At 45.0% G+C, this 12036-nt stretch overlaps 1 pseudogene; it reads left to right on the top strand.

Annotated features, from left to right (window-relative positions):
* Positions 1-5080: 5080 nt before the first annotated feature.
* Positions 5081-6233, top strand: LOC149361095 (uncharacterized; annotated as a pseudogene).
* Positions 6234-12036: the final 5803 nt, after the last annotated feature.

A 12036-nucleotide genomic window follows, 5' to 3' on the forward strand; every position in this document is an offset into this window, starting at 1 on the left:
ATTCCACTAATTATTGGCGATTGCATCCTTCGTCCTCTTGACAAAGAATTCAGACTTTTGCCTTGCAGTTTTCAAAATTGAGCAATGATGTGTAGCCTTGCATTCGGCACTTCTCTCGGCAATTGGGTCTAAAGTGATCGCGAGAGTGGATTATAGGGTGTCTTTGAAGCGAATGTAATTTATGAAGCAGCGCTGTTGTCGTTCGGAAAGAGCTAAATTACACGCTACCTTCAAACTAATCATGTGGTTGTTTTTTCTTCTGCTTTTCTAATCAATTAGCTTTAAGCGACAGCATATTCAGTAATATTCTTACTTGATCAACGCCACAAAAAAATAAATAAATTAAAAAAAAAATCCCCTGTGCTCCTTGGTTTCTGTGGCTGTTGGCTTCTCTCATATTTTTAACGAGCCCCTCATTCCCCTTCCCTTGTTTGCTTAATTGCTAAGCGCGGGCCTCGGTTCTGGCAGCCTTGACGCCATAGGAAGCATAAGAGGGTTCTCACACAGCTTCCACCCTCGCCGTTCGATGGCGTTCTACGTCACACCAGCGGTAACTCAGGACGTTCCACGTCCGCCGCTTACGAACGTGGGTGGCGCTGATGAACACTCTGAAGGTTAGGTTATTTGTAAACATAAATACCCCCGAAAGCAGAAGGATTGACAGCCGTCGCCGTAGCTCAGAGGTAGAGCACCGGACGCGTAATTCGGAGGTCGTGGGTTCGGATCCCACCGGCGGCATGTGGTTGTTTTTTCTTCTGCTTTTCTAATCAATTAGCTTTAAGCGACAACATATTCAGTAATATTCTTACTTGATCAACGCCACAAAAAAATAAATAAATAAAAAAAAATCCCCTGTGCTCCTTGGTTTCTGTGGCTGTTAGCTTCTCTCATATTTATAACGAGCCCCTCATTCCCCTTCCCTTGTTTTCTTAGTAGAAGATCACTGTTTGTTGCACAGTCAACTGTTGCCCAAGACGCAACAGAGGCTCCTGTGGAGGAAAAAGTTAAGCCTAAAGCCCAGCAGCAGTGACTACGTACAAATGCAGGGAATCCTCAATTGGAGCAGACAATGTTTTTGTCACAAACCCAATAAAATAGTATAGAGCCGAAGCTATCTGTTTTAAACCCCCACGTCACGTGGTGAAAATTGACGTCTCCAACAAATAAAACCTGAGATCGGCTACCAGACATGAATGAGTCAAGGGGCCGAGTGTCATGCACACCTGATGGCAAAAATGCGTCAGCTATAGTAAAGGGCTGTTGACCTTGGAAAATTAGATCAATCGCAAGAATTTCACATTGGTTGCCCGCATACTGAAAACAAAGGGATAACTTGCGGCAAAATTCGAAGAAATTAGCACTAACAACCCTCCCTCTAGTGATAACAGGTCGAGTCGGAACGAACGGTAATGTTTCAGGCAATGATTGAAATCTGTAGTAAGCCATGATTCCTGTAACGCAAATAAATCCGGTAGAAGTTGATTGCACAGACATTCGGCCAACCGTTTGTTCCGCTACACTATGGTGACTATGGCGATGCGAGGAGGGCAGCCAAACGTCGCAGTGGAAATTTATCAAGCGTGACAGGCACCCGTACGAAATAGAGGGTGAAGTTTTCTGGCACTCGGGGCAATCTGGACACGAGCGGCGCGAGATAGCAACGCCCTGGTTTTGTTTGTTATTAAACATTTTGTTTGTTATATAACATTTTGTTAATAAAGCAAAATGTTTAATAACAAAACAAAACAACGCCCTCAAAAAATAAAATGTTTTTAGGTAGACCATATGCGCAGTGGCGCATATGGTTTACCTAACCATATGCAGGGGCATAAGGTTAGGTAGACCAAGCTGTTTCTACAATATCAACTTCATAATTAACGCTGGTATCTTAGCTCAACCAGTAAGCGCCAATAGCTTGTAAATGAGAGTCTGATTTACGGAGTGTATAAGACTGAGAAAGATTTCCCTATATGTGCACGCGCAGTACGCGAGAGTGACTCTTTCGGATTTGTGCTTTTCCTGCATTCTGAGCCTTTGTGTGCGCACGTTAAAGTTGTTGATGCCATCACCTCGCGTAATTTCTACATGTAATGCGCGATAAGCTTAAACCTAAGTGTGTGATTTACGGCCAGCACGCTCTGGTAGCTCTGTCTGGATTCTGGAATTGGTCAAATTGACTGGGGAGCATTATTTTATTTTTCGAGTACGGATAAATTTGACAAGCCACAGCAGCACACCATAATATGAATCTTGCAGCATATCCCAGTTTCTATTCATTTTCGTAGTAAATACTACTAGCTTACCGTTACTCACTGCAGGTAGCAGTCTTTATTACCTTCCCGTTACTAACTGCAGTCACTAAGAGGGTAGCACTATATGTGACAAACAGTTACTACCCCAAAAGTTAGTAAGTACTACTACCTTTTTTCTAAGAGTGCAGTTCCTAAAAACATAAATTTGAGATATGTATTTAGGCCTACATGAGTAATTAGTAGCGCGTTAATTACAGATGCAGCAATTTAAGCGAGTACCAAATTTTCTCCATTTTCGGTAAATTTTCTCCGTGCTTGGCGTGTAGTAGAAGCGCCATCATGAGGCACCTAGTGAAAAACCCTCTCGCAATGTACGGCGCTGACCCAGCAGATGGCGCTGGTGGCGGACCGCGCCCAGCTTTTGCGCCGCGTGAAAACGAGGCGAGAAAGGCTAAGCGGGCGGCCGAGACGCCCGAAGAACGAGAGGAACCTCTCGCGAAGAGACGCCGCCAAGCTGCTGAGCGACAACGACAGCGTGTCGCTATCGGAATGTCAGTAGACGAAACTGCTTTCGCTACGTATATCCTGGCCTAGCTGAGCTATGCCACTGACAATTTTTGTTTCTTGAGGGACCAAGGTGGCAACTTTCCGCGAAAATTTCGTCAGTGCGCCTCTCGTTTGCTCCTCCAAACATAATCGTTTCCTGTAAAGCTCGTCTCAGATACATAGCGCGTACGTGCTGGAAATCGCCATTGCTTGTAGATTTCTGTCAGCGCAGTTTTCAGAGTGGAGCTCTTAAGGCCGGAATACATGGAGCGTTTTTACCGCGGCGAGTCGTCGATTTTCGCCCGACGGCGCAGATTTGACGCCCGGCGTCGAGAAAAACGCCCGCCGCCGCCGATCAGGATCGGCTAGATTTTGACGCGCGGAGTCCGGTGAGACCGGAAGCGGCTGCTGAAGCGAGCCAATAGCAGCGCAGAAAGCCCGCTCTTCCGGTCCTCAGCTTGCCGCCGCCAACATGGCCGCCATGGCCGTCCAGCTACGCAGTGTTTTTGGCACGGAAATGATATAGTAGTGAAAATAAACTCTTCATCAGACTTGAAATGTCGCTTTTTTTGGAGAACACGGTCGAGTCTTGGATCGGAATGCCTGCGCTCCCTCCTTGAACCGAATGTGTCGAAGACAACCGCAGCCGCTGGTGTCCGCGGCTGAGCGGGCGTCCGAAGGTACGCGACGGCATGCATTCGTGCGCGCAAATCTTTATAGATTTGCGCGCGTGCTAAAATTTGTACAATCGTGTCGAAGTGAAACTTTCCTGATTTTAACAGAATGGTCAGCGTTGCTGTTCTCACAGACCTCCCTGCGCAGTGGTGTTTGCCACTTGTTGATCACATTTGCTTTCGCGTCGAGGGATACGAGGCGGCGCGCCGCCGCTTCAACGCTCCTTGTATCTCCAGCCGGTCGTCGCGCCGCCGCGACGTTTTCTGCCGCGCGAATGTCGTCGAAAAAAAACGTCGCATGTATCCCGGCCTTTACTCTCCGAAACCGCAACTTTCAAGGTCACGGAAGATGCCGTTTCACTTCTAAATCGGAGGAGCGGCCTGACTTTGTACCACGTGACTCGCCACAGCTTCGCTGGCCGCCACTGACACTCCGGGCTCCGCCGCTCACATGATCACGTGACTAATGACGCGACGCGCCACCGCTTCGTCGGCCTCCGCACCGCTGCGGAGCCGCCGCTGAGCAGCAGCTACGCTCGCCTCCAGTACTCGCTCCGCACAGCCATGGAGGCCGGGCGTGGTGAGAGAACAGTTCGGCATAGAAAGCAGGCAGCGTCCGACCATCCCCTCGATATTGCTCGGCGATCTGAGGCACTGAGAAAGCTGCATGCTAACCGTGGATCAGGTAAAACAACGTGTAAGCTTGCTTAACTCGAGGTTCCGCTCGTCTCACTAGGTATAAAAGCGTTAAAACACTGCCAACCTTTTCAAAGGTTGGCAGTGTTTGCATTAACTGCATTAATTTTGCATTAACTCCAAATTTCTGAAAAGCACTAAGATATATTCCTCTATTATTCTTTCTAAATTATTTCAGCAGTCTCTAGAAAATAGCGCGATGCCGGCAGACTGGAAGATAGGGAAGGTGATTCCAGTACATAAATCTGGAAACAAGCACTCACCTTACAACTACCGGCCTACTTCAATCACCAGCATCCCCTGTAAGATCCTAGAACACGTTCTTTTTTCACATATAGCAAATTTCTTAGAGTAAAACTCGTTTTTTCATCATGCACAACACGGTTTTCGTAAGTCATGTTCCTGTGAAACGCAACTTGTTCTCTTTACTCATAAATTGCATGCAATTCTTGATCATCGTTCCACTGCAGATTGCATATTTTTAGATTTCGTCAAGGCTTTTGATAAAGTTTGTCACCGGCTTTTGCTACTAAAACTGCGCATGATAGGGCTCGATACTGACGTACTAAAATGGCTAGAGTGCTTTTTAACAGACCGCCAGCAGTTCGTAGCAACTAATGGAACTAACTCACATTTACACCCCGTTCTTTCTGGCGTTCCTCAAGGTACCGTGCTTGGGCCCTTACTCTTCTTAATATTCATTAATGACCTGCCTGATTCTGTTACATCATCAATTCACTTATTTGCAGACGAGTGCGTCCTTTTCCGTGAAATAATAACCGACGATGACGTACGCGCAATTCAAACTGACATTAACAACATCTCCTCTTGGTGCAAAGCATGGCAAATGACGCTAAACGTGGGCTCGGTGGCTGTGCCACAACACAGTTCTCTAATCCGCTCGTCTTCGCCATGCAGGTGCTCTCGCCCCTCATCGTCTGCGTCATGCTCCCTGGCATGTTTTGCGCTCCCTGGTCGAGCGCGATCGAGCATGCGCCCCTGCACGACGCAGCTTACGGAGGTCCCATCAACAAGGCAACCAAAAACGCCCCTTTTCCTGCAATATTTGCTCAAAACAACTGGATCCTCAGACCCGATTGGAAGGCCCCATCGTCAGCGACTACATCCAACGTGTCAACTACAAATGAACAGCGACCATCACCGGCACTCTGTGGGCTCGGTGGCTGTGCCACAACACAGTTCTCTAATCCGCTCGTCTTCGCCATGCAGTCTCTTTTCAAAGAAAACGAGTAACTATTTTCTGGTGCAGCTCCCGAGCCCTCAGTGCTGCTTTGTTATCAGTGTTGAGTGCCTTCACGTTGTTCATTCTTTGTTACTGTCGTGTGGCGATATTGAGAGAAACCCCGGTCCTGACAAGCTAGACATTATTCTTGACGAACTAAAAAAGATGTCTTCTGGCCAGACCAAATTAGTAACTGAAGTGCAGGAGCTTAAGAGCCAACTTCTCTCAATGGACCAAAAAATGGCAGATTTCACCACCCGTCTCAGCACTTTAGAAACTCACTGAGGAAATCTGTCTACAATGCGCACTGACCTAGAAGCAATCCAAACCACTACGACCGAAACGACTCGCCTAGTTAGTGTGCTAGAGGCTCGCCTGGAAGACGCTGAAAACCGCTCCCGGCGAAACAACCTAATTTTCTATGGTTTATCTGATACCAACCCCTCTGAAACCTATTCGCAATCGGAAGAAATAATAACTCGCCACTGCTCTCAATACCTTGATATCCAGTTAAGCCCAATCGAAATTGAACGTGCTCACCGCCTCGGAAGACACTCTCAGGATCGGCAACGCCCGATTATTGTCAAATTTACATCCTTCAAAACAAAAGAATCAGTTCTTTCCAAAGGTCGAAAGTTCAAAGATACAGGCTACAGCGTAGGTGAAGATTTTTCGCGCCGCGTCCAGAATTGCCGAAAACAGCTTATAGCTTTCGCTAAGGCAAAGTCTGTGTCTTATTCCCTGCGGTTTAAAACGCTGCATATTGGCCCAAAGCGTTACATTTTTGACGAAACTTCTGAAACTGTTAACGAAATATCTTAACAATCAACTTACCCCTGCCGGCCACCGCATTATTCCCCACCTACTCCTCGTGCCAACTTTTCCCTATCGGTTATCTTTACTAACATCCGCAGCTTCTTGCCGAAACGTGATATCGTGTCAAACCTTATTTCATCATCAGGCAGCGGTCTACTTGTATTAACCGAAACGTGGTTGAACAGCGACATAAATGACTCAGAGATCCTGTTTGAATTGCCAAATTTTCGTCTTTTTCGCGCCGATAGGAAAGAAGCCCGCGGAGGGGGAGTTCTAATTGCCGTCAACGAACAGTTATCATGCTCCGTCATCAATGTCTGCTCGGACTTGGAAATACTATGGCTCGTGTGCCGCGCTTCACCCCTGACACTTCTAATTGGGGTGTGCTATAGACCACCTCGAAGTAGTCCCGACTTCCCTCGCAAGCTTCACAACATCCTGAATCAACTGGGTTCAAAGCACCCTAACGCACATATCCTCCTATTTGGGGATTTCAACTACCCCAATATCGACTGGAATAGTCAACTTCAGCCCATGGTCAGTCAGGAAGAGTCGAGAGAATTCCTTGATGTCTGTCTTAAGTTTAATTTGACCCAATTAGTATCTGAACCAACACGTGTCGCAGGAGAAGCAGCTAACACTCTAGACCTCATTCTGACCACTCATCCAGATAGCTTAGAATCCCTTACGTACCTTCGCGAAATCAGCGACCATAAAGTAATTCATGCCACTTTCAGCTTTCCACCTATGTTAAAAGAACCTTCCCGGAAAACTAGCGAAGCGACAAGGGAGCCCAAATGCGTGGGTAAAATACCATGAAGTTGAACACTTGTACTTGGCCGCGATTGTAAAAGCTAAGCGCTCCTTCTACGAAGTCGACCTACCAAAAATGATAGTCGATAACCCAAAAAAATTCTGGAAAGTGATAAACCCAAAAGAAACACGCACTATCACCCTCACTAACAATGCCGGTGTTACAATGACTGATACCGAATGTGCAAACGCATTTAACACTGCTTTTTCGTCAGTTTTTACTGACGAATCCGAATTGCCCTGTTCTACATTACCACTTGTTATCACCACAGCCATGGAGCCCATAACTTTCAACAGTAGCGGAATTTCATGCACAATTGATAAAATAAAGAACTCATCCGCTACCGGCATAGATGATATAAACTCAAAAATTTTAAAGAACGCTAAACTAGCTTGCTCCAGTATTCTTTGTGCACTGTTTACGCAATCATTGTCAGAAGGAACCATACCTGACGACTGGAAAGTGGGGAAGGTCGTTCCCGTTCACAAAACAGGTACTACTGATTCACCTCTTAATTATCGCCCTATTTCATTAACAAGTGTACCCTGCAACTTAATGGAACATGTCATTTACAGCCAAATCATACAATTCCTAGATTCCAATCACTTCTTCCATCCGTCCCAGCATGGATTTTGAAAAAGATTTTCCTGCGAAACTCAACTAGCTATTTTTCTTCATGACATTCACGCCAACCTTGACACTAACCTACAAACTGATGCCATATTTCTAGACTTTGCTAAGGTTTTCGACAAAGTACCTCATCAATGCTTGCTTCTCAAACTCTCTCAGCTGAACCTAAATCCAAACATCATCGCGTGGATTAAAGAATTCCTCACGCATCGTTCTCAGTCTGTCTTCATTAATAATCAGCCCTCCCACCCGCTTCCAGTAACCTCCGGCGTCCCGCAGGGCTCCGTCCTCGGTCCTTTGTTATTCCTTATTTACATTAACGACCTACCCCAGCATGTATCTTGTCATATCCGTCTGTTTGCTGATGACTGCGTTATTTATCGTTCAGTAACTAACCCTTCTGACCAAGAATCCCTACAGGCTGACCTAAACCATGTGCAAAATTGGCGTTTGCAGTGGCTGATGACACTCAACCCTAACAAATGTAAGTATATATCTTTTCACCGCCGCCGAAATCCTTTTGTTTTCCAGTACACAATTTCTAACTCCTCTGTCGACCTCGTCCAGTCGTACAAATACTTAGGTATCACCATTTCTAATGATTTATCCTGGCGTCTGCATGTGACTAAGCTGATATCATCAGCTAATAAAACACTTGGCTTCTTGAAACGTCACCTGCGGGATGCCCCTCAACATGTAAGACTACAAGCATACATTTCACTCATCAGAACTAAACTGGAATTCGCATCGGCCATCTGGAACCCTCACCAAGCATATCTAACAAACGCCCTCGAAGCTGTGCAGAACAGGGCCACAAGATTCATTCATTCCTCGTATTCATACGACGTTAGCATATCATCTGTAAAATTGCAATCAGGTCTATCTAATCTTTCTGCTCGCCGTCGCTCTGCCAGTCTCGTCTTATTCCACAAGTTTTTTTATTCGCCACTCAGACAAGAACCCTACATCTGCGCCCCCCCGCCGCGCAGATCCCATCGCATCAGTCATCCTCTTCAAGTTTTGCGCCCACGTGCCCGTACTACTGTTTTCTCTAATTCATTTTTTTGCCGAGTAGCAGCTGACTGGAACGGCCTTCCCCACGATATCGCTGCCATCACCTGCCCTGGAACATTCATGACTGCATTGAACACCTGTACTTCTTAAAAACCCACCCCTTATGTAACACCCCGCAAGGGGTCTTTAAGGAAAATAAAATGATGTGATGTGATGTTAACAAGTGTAAATTCCTGCGCGTATCAAGGTCATCTAGCAACTCACCTACGTATCACCTTAACAATGTAGCTCTCGAATCAGTAGCGTCATACAAGTACCTAGGCATTCATATCGCGTCTAACCTTAGCTGGAACAGTCGTGTCGAACTCATTGTCAACAAAGCTAACCGCATGCTAGGCTACTTAAAACGGAACTTTCGCTCGGCCCCTTCTAGTACCAAGCTTCTCTTTTACAAAACGTTAGTTCGTTCGCAACTTGAATACGCATCTTCAATTTGGGACCCGGGCACTACTGATTTCATTAACCAGCTAGAAATGATTCAAAATAATGCAGCTCGTTTCATCTTCTATAATTATCAACGCACCGCTAGTGTATCCTCAATGAAATTTAATCTCAATCTGCTACCCCTCACATTTCGTCGAAAGCATGCACGGTTATCCCTCTTTCTTAAAATATTTTACCATGATGACTTACACGGTAAATTGCTCATGCCACCTTTATATGTATCATCACGCGTTGAGCACGCTCACAAGGTTGGCATAAATTCATGCAACACTAAATGTTTCTCCGATTAATTCATACCCTGCACATCTAAAGACTGGAACCGCCTTCCCTCTTCCGTTGCAACAATCGATAAATTTTGGTTATTTCAGTCTGCCGTGCGCAATATAGACCATGCGAGTTTTTCTTAACATTGTATAAAACCTACCTCTCATCCTGTGTGTTCATATATTATTTAATTTCACCACTGTGTACACTCAAACGTTATCGCGAATTTCATTGTGTTATATTAATTAAGTGTTATGGGACTTTGTTTAGATCATTTCTTAACCAAACTTAACTGTTAACTGCCACTTGCAGTATTATTTGTATGTTCTTGTTGCTGTGCATATTTCTGTTTGTTTATTGATTAAAACCCACTCCCCTCTGTAATGTTTATACCCTCAGGGTAATAATAAATAAATAAAAAGGGGCACCCCAGGAATGTGAAACGCAACCAGTTAGAGTGCTGTATTGTGTCCCTTCCTTGTTTGGCTTCGAGCCGTTGCGCTATTTTACAAGAACAATAACAGGCATGTTTCCGGAACCAACGTATAGGTTCCTCTACAGCGGACGTTAGGACAAAGGCACTCAAGAACGGATTAGGAAAATGGTGGTCCCAGCGGGAGTTAAAGCTTACTTCTTCAATCTGCATACCAGTACTCTCGGTGGCAAAAGTTGGCTACACGAGAGAGATCTGTCTCTAGAATAGAGGAATAATTGCTTTGCATTTAGAAAACTATACAGCGTTCAACATTCATTCCTCGATTTCTCGGGAGTCTTCTGGGGCCTCCTGAAACAGACCATTAAAAAAGACCTCCCGCTCACTCCGAGAGGAATTCGGTTTCTCGCCGTTAAGAAGGAGTTGATTCCATAGTATGGGCTGTTTCGCCATTGATTCCATGGTACCTGGATGTCTAGAATGGCAGTCAGAAATTGTGATCCTATCGTGCGCCCTGTTTGTAGTTATTTTGTTGATAATATATGTAACTTGAGTAAAACACGTTTTTGGGCGAGTTGGTAACATTCTTGATTCATATTGCAGCGAAGAAGCACATACACACACAGGAGGAACACGCAAAAAAAACACGGACGAACGTTGCACTCACAACTGGTTTACTGCGAAAAGATTTCGAGCTTAAAATGGCTCACTCATCTGCACACTACAGAAAGAAAACCATAACGAACACGTGCCAGGAAATAACATCTTATATTGCCGCAAAGAGGTTGAATTCCGAAGCGTACAAAAAAACGGATGCATCACTAATGCACTAATGCAGGGAAAAGCAGATTGCTGCATTAGTGATGCATCCGTTTTTTTTGTACGCTTCGGAATTCAACCTCTTTGGGGCAATATAAGATGTTATTTCCTGGCACGTGTTCGTTATGGTTTTCTTTCTGTAGTGCGCAGATGCGTGAGCCATTTTAAGCTAGAAATCTTTTCGCAGTAAACCAGTTGTGAGTGCAGCGTTCGTCCGTGTTTTTTGCGGGTTCCTTCACTGTGTGTTTGTGTGCTTCTTCGCTGCAATATGAATAAAAAATATATGTAAGCTGCGTGCATTCTGAGGAACCAAGGTTCCTGCGACGAAGTGATTGATGGGATGGATATTGTACCTAAAATAAATGTTCATAAATTGATGTCAAACCAACCGACAAAGTTGGGGTGCTTCTGCACTTGCTGGAACAGGCAATAAAGAAAAAATGCGGAAATAGTGTTCTGCTCTCTTGCAGCGGCCAGCGAATCTTACCTGTTCGCGCCACCGTGGGTTCCAAATTAAGTCGCGGCAATATTTAGTTTATTTCTGCCGGTATCTGAGAGGTTTAAAAGATAAGTCAGCTTTTCCAGGATTGCTAGTGAAGTAATGCATTTGCACTGAATAGGGACGTGAATGTACGACTTCAGCCGGTGTCCAATTATCCTCGTCCCTTCATTTTGTCTCAAATGTAGAGGCAATAGCTAGCATAATGTGGAAGTGATTATATCTTTTTTTCATGCCGTTTTATTTTTTGTACACAAGGGCCAATTTTTCAGCACGCTAGTAGGAAGAGGTGTTTCCTATGGGCTCCCATACCTTCGATAAAAGTTTTCAAAAAGTCGTTGCAGGGCACTGCAAAAAAAAAAGAGAAATGCATCGCAATCGGAGATGCTAGGAAGAATACATGCAGTGGAGAAGATGCAGACACAGCACAAACACAGAGGGAGGCAGTTTTATTTGAGCGCCAGTTTTAACAAACCAACTCGCCCATATTTCTCCAGCCTCGTCCAGTGTGCCTCTGCTATGTCTGCATGCTTTCGCCTGGTTTTACCCTTCCAAACATGCGCCAACTAGTCCAGCTCTCCATTCTATTTAATCAGAGATTTGGGTTTCTAGATCGTCATGAGTCATCTGTGTTTTATTTCATAAGCAGCCGAAGCAAGCATTAAGAATTCCGTACTGTGCAGGTGTTAACGTTAAAGAGAAGGTGAAATGATTTTTTAGAATTCAACATAATTGAAAAATTCTCATCTATGAAGCTTCTGTGTAAAGCGTGCAAAGTAGTTTTGCGTTGGCATTCAAACTGGTGACGTAATCACCGTTTGAAACCGCAACT

Source organism: Amblyomma mixtum, chromosome 2, assembly GCF_055824585.1.
Source record: "Amblyomma mixtum isolate Tamu chromosome 2, ASM5582458v1, whole genome shotgun sequence".
NCBI classification, from domain to species: Eukaryota; Metazoa; Arthropoda; class Arachnida; order Ixodida; family Ixodidae; genus Amblyomma; species Amblyomma mixtum.